General features: G+C 42.9%; 1 long non-coding RNA gene across 1 annotated transcript; it reads right to left on the bottom strand.

Annotated features, from left to right (window-relative positions):
- Positions 1-1,285: 1,285 nt before the first annotated feature.
- LOC119293345 lies at positions 1,286-4,849 on the bottom strand. The gene is made up of 3 exons (XR_005143031.1): positions 4,590-4,849; positions 2,330-2,791; positions 1,286-1,735 (listed from the first exon to the last, which is right to left on the bottom strand). It is a non-coding gene; the product is annotated as an uncharacterized LOC119293345 (long non-coding RNA).
- Between the last annotated feature and the right edge of the window lie 2,072 nt (positions 4,850-6,921).

Raw genomic sequence — 6,921 nt, 5'->3', positions numbered from 1 at the left:
GAGTACCATCATTGTTCGACTTCACGAAGAGGCGAAGAGCCAAGCGCAGTAGTACGAGTAGTACTACTACTAGAACCGCATGGTGGAGCGTTTGTACTCTTATTTATTTTTATCTTTGATAAAGTACACGTTTATTCCGGAGAAGGGCGGAAAACGGCAGCCCAACATGCAGTGGCGGAGCTTGAAACCAAAAACTGGGCGGGCCGGGCAGGCCAATCTGAAGGGAATTTCTCTTGAGCTGGCCATCACTTCATGCAAAGTGCGAGTGTTTTGCTCTTAGGCTGGGCGGGCCATGGCCACCTTTTGTCCTCACGTAGCTCCGCCACTGCCAACATGCAATGAATGATATCGATCAACCAACCATGCTCGAATATATCTTGGCCTCCATGCGAACCCGTCTGTGTGTTCTCGCTCCTCGTCTCTCTCAAGGAACGGCGGGTTGGCTCTTTGCCGTCAATTGAGATCGGTTTGCTCACACTCCTATCCCACATGTCAGTGATATGCCAAGAGGAGGTGCGTTGACCGACTGGCCATATCTGTACTTGGTTTTGAACCTTCATACTACTCCTCCCTCCGTCACAGTTTACAGGGCGCGCTTCATTATGATGCATTTCTCTCAATGCATTTCCACCACCAGAGAGACTTTAGACGTGTTTGGTTTAATGCTCAATTAATTAGGGCATGGTAACCGCAATCAAGTCCACAATTTTCTCTCCATGTAACTACGGAATGGAGTAAGTGCATGCATGTGTGTACCCGGGGTGGAAGCACTGCATGCATGTGTGTACGCATTATTCCCTCTACTAGTAATAGACGCCGTGTTATAACTACCAATGCTATTTTTCAGGCCGATCGCTAGTCGCCTTGGTCCCACAGATCTTTTTTCTTTTTTCTGAAGCACGCTGTATAAAGGGAACGACTTGTGTAGAATCTGAGCTTGCTGTACAAAAATAGAAAAAGACATCCTGGACCACTAGATTGGAGATCAATGGTACAGATTTAGGTGGAGGGATCTCGGCCCACTTAATGTAGACTTTACAGAAAACCCCCTCTGACAGTTAGACATGAAATAGGACATTTTGCATTATGCACCTCAAGTCTTTGTGAAATACAACTATTTTCAGACATGAACTGTGCTGATGCCCATCTCTTAGTTTGAAACAACTGGTCTCATATAAAATCTGAGCAAATATTTACTGCGCAAAATCCAGACACATTTATGTTACACCACTAACTTTTCAAGAGAGTTGAACATCTTGGTCACTAAGAAACAACCGTATATATAACAAATATTTGAGCACATGGGATAATAAGCCATCCCGGATCAGGTAGAATCACACGTACATGTCAAACTGGAAATATAGCAACCTAAGGATTGAAATTATAGCTGCTCGGCAAGCATTTCAGTACATGAGAACACATCACGAAGAGGCAAGTAGAACCACGCATACATGTCAAACTGGAAGTAGAGCAAATTAAGGACTGAAATTATCTGTGCTCAGCAAGCATTTGAGTACTTGGGTACATGAGGCATACAGATCATTTTTAGTACATGGCCGACAAGACCAAGTGGTAAAGACTAAAATTATCATCGCCCAACAAGCATCTTGCTGGTACAAGACCAAAAATATTTGTCGTTTTGCCTCATGTTAGTGCTTCCTAGCAATAGAGCTTCCTGCTGGGAAAGAGATGACAACCTCCATGGGCTCTCATACACTTGATCAGCTCGATCTACCTAGGTGAACACACAAGTAAATAGGGGTCAGTCAACAACATATACCAAATAGCATATCTTGAGAAGAGAGACAGTCGTTCTATATGTCCGGCTTCATTCAGCACTCCAACCTAGGAAACATAATAGAGAGAGTACAAATATTTTGTTGCATCATAGTTCATTATTGCATTATAGACCTACGATAAATGGATTACAATTCCATGATTGGTGCACAAATGGGAACGACAAATAAGTGGCATTGAGCAATTTAAAGGGAGTTTTATCAATGCCCTGATGTAAATTATTATTCAAATTTGATAGCTATAAACAACAAACTTGGTGGCATGCATTATATTATACCTTCAATAATAAAAAAACCACAACAGCACAGGAAAATATAAATGAACAAGATGCCAGATAGGCTCATGTCATGGATGAAGGATTAGTACTAAATCATATACTCCTTGCTGTAGCGATACCATAGGTCAGTAAAATGGAAGGCACACATATCTCTGGTAAATTATCTATGTATGCCTAATCGTTTCAATCAACCTAGTTGAGTGGTCATAGCAAGACAAATAAGTGGTAGTCTTCGAAGCAAGAAGAAGCACAAACCTTTGTCGTTTGTTTCTTAGAACATGTTCTTGCATCATGAAACACCATTTCCTTACAAATGCTGCATTTGCGCATGACTTTTTGATGAATTCCAGGCCTTCTCTTCTCACCAGATCCACTCCTCACACCATCCCTATGCCCCTTTATTCTAGAGCATGTGCCCCTTGCATTGATATCCTTAGGTGTGAGGATGGTAACATGCTTTGGAATGATGCTCCCAATACACGACTCCTCATTTTCTTGTGTATTGCATGGTACGGCCGAAACTAGTTGGGCTAAACCAACTCAGTGCTACACAAACTATTGTGCAGGAATTCAATTCCGTCCATGGAGCATTTGGAATTTCGTATGAGATCTTCTAGCTTATCCCTCACAGCAACTATCTTCCTTTTCACAGTAATGTCAATTGGATCTATTAAATTTTCTTCAAGAATATTCCCTTCCCCATCATAGACAATGTCCCTAGGAAATATGAAAAAAAATCACATCATGTGAGTCAAGGTAGATTAATGTATCTACATCTACATGATAATAAATATACATTTTGCAAATTTTCTGCCATCGCTTAAGAATATAAAGGCTTGGCAATTCATTTATTTTTGCACCCCTCAATACCCAGATAATGTGACGACACACAATTCCCTTGGACTCAAAAAGCTTGCAAGAACATTTAGCACTCATGGATGTTGTGTCATAACACACTTCTCTAATCTTGTTGTATTGATCGCTGACAAACATGATTTTAATTCCCTCGCGATTTTCTGTCTGCTGAACATCACAATCATCTCTGGCAGCAAGCACCTGAGCCTGAAACAATTCAAAAACCTCATGTGTGAATAGTGCTCTGCCTTGTCTCTCTATTTCCCATGATGTCAACAACTCACTTGTTGTGTATTCACTTGTGTTATCAGCCATTAGCTCACTTTGCCTTTGAGCTTTCAAAGCAGTGTCAAATCTAAGCCAAAACTCAACAAAGGTAAGCTTGGGACGGATAAAATGTTTAAAAAATGAATTTGCACTCTCTGAAATAGAAGTTGTCCTGAGTAGACCAGCTAGGTGAATATCCATGAAATAAGCTGGTATCCATGTCGCACGAAGCCTATATCTTTTGGCGAACCATTCGTGCTCCTCCAACTGAAACTCTGTGATGAAAGACTGCCATCTATCCTCAAATTCAGTAGGTGTTTCAGAATTCCACACACAATATTTTAGCCTATCATAGAACACAAGGTTATTCCTCAACTCCGGATGTACCTTCCTTGGAACCTTTTCCATAATGTGCCAGATGCACAATCATGTGTCGTATTTGGTAGAGTTTCTCCAATTGCATTTTTCATCTTAACACATTCATCAGTTATGATCACTCTAGGCGCAACCACACCCATTGCTCTAAGAAATGACCTGAACAACCAAGTATAGGATTCTTCTGTCTCATGAAGTAGAAACCCCGCCCCAAACAAGACACTTTGCATATGATGGTTTACTCCAGTGAAGGGCGCAAACGTGTATTCATATTGGTTAGTGTTGTATGTCGAATCAAAAGATACGACATCGCTGAAATGCCCATAGTTTTTCCTACTTGATGCATCCGTCCAGAATAAACGAATCAATGTACCACAACATATCAACTTGTTCCATTTGCTTCAGCTAATTGGAAAGTTGTCTAGCAGCGATCCACCAAGCTGTTGGAATTAACAAACTTGTCCATAGAGAATAGTTGTTTGTTTCCTATTGTAGTCCTAGTGATTAGATTAGGGAAGTAACCGGTTTGAAATAGATTCAGTGTTGTACAAGTTGGCTGCACGGGCGCGTATATATCCATGCATTAGCATATGTATCTTTGCATGGAGAGAGAGAAAAAATAGCCACTGTGTCTCATGTGTGTGCGTTTCGGCTTGCCACTGAAGAATCACCAGAATAGCTAGATTTGCTAGTGTATTGCTTCCGGCTAGAAACCGGTTAGCGTTTATGTACAGTTGGTGCACTGCTTATGGTAGCAATACACAATACCATAATTATGTCATAGCACTAATCAACATGCTGCGTCTGAGTAAAATAAGAATCCAACAAACATAAGCATCACCCCAGAATGGATCTGCTTCTACTGTACTCAAGCTGTTGTTCATTGTTCTTCTGTTGGCAATACACAATACCCAACAACTAAATGGACAGATTCGATAATTACAAGTAGAAAGAATAAAAAACTATAGAGATATACAACCAATCTCATAGCTAATAAAAATTAAACATTTATATTTACCTGAAGAACGAAGAACTATGGTGGGGTGGCCTGTTCGGAGAACCAGAAGCGGCCGGCCGGGAAGGAGGCGAGGATCCATGACCTCTGAGAGCTAGTGCTGAATCACGAGAGGGAGTGGGGGTGGGGGTGGAGGAGGACGGCCGTGAGCTGATCTGGGAGCCTGAGAGTGGGGAGGAGGTAAGGAATCCGATCTAATCTGCCTCAAACTGCGCCACCGGCGATGAAACGGTTAGGAGCCATTGGAGAGGAGATGGATCAGCATCTTTGCTGCGCGCCTGGCTTGGATCCGGATCTGAGCTGCCGCCGCCGCCGCCGCCCTCGGCGCCGAGGAATTTTCGATCATGTGCCCTCGCTGTGTAAGGATTTGGTAGAGACTAGGGAGTGCAGCGAAAGCAAATTTGCTTGTAGCGCTGGACCTTTTTGCAAATTTTGTGCAAAGATCCCTCCATCCAGACCCGTGCCATCAATCTCTCATCCAACGACCCAACATCATTTCTTCTATTTTTGTACAGCAAGCTCAGATTCTACACAAGTCGTTCCCCTGTATAAATAGTGACGGATGGAGTAGTATGATCGGATTCAAAGAAGAGCGTATTGATGGTTGCTTCTTCAGAGCAACTTACAGTGGGAAAGGTGGGGCTTACGATTTGACTGCTCATTACTCACTATTAATGCGGCGCAACGACCAGGCTGAGTCTCTCATGCGGTTGTGCACTACCCCCTCGGTTCTTAAATATACTCCAGAGTATATTTGTCTTTCTAGAGATTTCAACGAGTGACTACTCAAATATTTGTCTTTTTAGAGATTTCAAATGGACTGGCACATACGGATGTATATACATATTTTAGAGTGTAGATTCTCTCATTTTGCTCCGTATGTAGTCACTTGTTGAAATCTCTAGAAAGATGAATAGAATATTTAGGAACGGAGGGAGTACACATACGAAGCAAAATGAGTGAATCTACACTATAAATATGCCCGTTCGAAATTTGTAAAAAGACAAATATTTAGGAACGAAGGAGTATAATTTTGTGCATGGCACATGGACCCGGATGACGAAGAGGCTTTTGGCAATGCTATCAAGCTTCCATCATTTGTCTACATAATTGACATACTATACAAATAATTTTCCAGCGAGACATGAAATTGTACAATGGTGTGAGCTTTCATCTTCTGTTTCGCGTGTCTTGCCATCAATGCTCTTTCGGAAACAATAAAAAACTAACTTCCTTGCTAATGCATGTCAATTATTAGCAGATCAAAGCTAATAATTACATCACAACTGAAGACAGAGTTGTGAGAAGGTGTTAAATTAAAATTGATCCATGCTTTCATTGGCAGCAACGTTCCCCCAGCTCTGTCTAAATCAGCAAGGCATGTTGGGAAAAAAGTAGCTGTCTGGAGCATGCAACATTCCGATCATTTTGTGCAGTTCCACTAAAATAGAGCTGAGCATCCCTGTTCCAAAGATATTAAGTGTCATTACGATAATAGAGGACTACTGATGAAACAATAAACACATAAATAGAAGCCGGTCACCTTTGCAGTCTCTTTTAAGACTAACTAGTTGGAGAAGATTAGGCTCGGAGTTGGATGAGGAGGATAGAGCAAAACCAATCTCCCTTTGTGCAGTCGCACTGAAATGTAGAGATGTTGCCCATGTGACATTTTAGTAGAACTGCACAAAACACTCTTAAGAAAATATTGATTTGTGCAATTCACCAAATGGTCGCAATAGCAACGAGGTGAAATGGATAGCCCCGTTTGCAAAAAAGAGGTAGAAAGGAAACAATTACTGGCCAATAACAGTTGATGACACATGCGATGACAAAAAAGAAGCATATTCCTTGCCCTAAGGGAAGATAACAACACGGTTGTGTTTGTCTAAAACGGTGCGAGGACGAGAATGCAATATGGAAAGTACGCTGGACGAGCTACGTTTTGGGCAAAGAACTATGGAAGATCCACATGCAGCGACGTGGGAAGACGGGCAGTGGAGCAAGGCCGGAAGGGATACCTGGAGGTCATCGGGATGTAACTAGGTGAGCGGCGGCGGGCGGAATCTGCGAGCAGGTGGCGTAGGCCCTGCCACGCCGGAGCTTGGTCAAAGAGAACGGCGTGTACTGCAGATCGGGACGTGCTGCCTCGGCGCCGTCAAACGGAGAAACGATGCACTTCGTCCCTTTCCCCCGGCGGACGGGTTGCGGCCGGATCAATGACCAACGGTGAGAGAGAGAGAGAGGCCACCGCACTCCCTTTCCCCCGGCGGACGGGATGCGGCCGGATCAGTGACCAACGGTGAGAGAGAGAGAGAGGCCACCGCAGCCTTGT

The sequence above is a fragment of the Triticum dicoccoides genome, chromosome 4B (assembly GCF_002162155.2).
Source record: "Triticum dicoccoides isolate Atlit2015 ecotype Zavitan chromosome 4B, WEW_v2.0, whole genome shotgun sequence".
Taxonomy (NCBI): domain Eukaryota; kingdom Viridiplantae; phylum Streptophyta; class Magnoliopsida; order Poales; family Poaceae; genus Triticum; species Triticum dicoccoides.
Note: the sequence above shows the minus strand (reverse complement) of the source record. Positions and strands in the feature narration are given on the sequence as shown.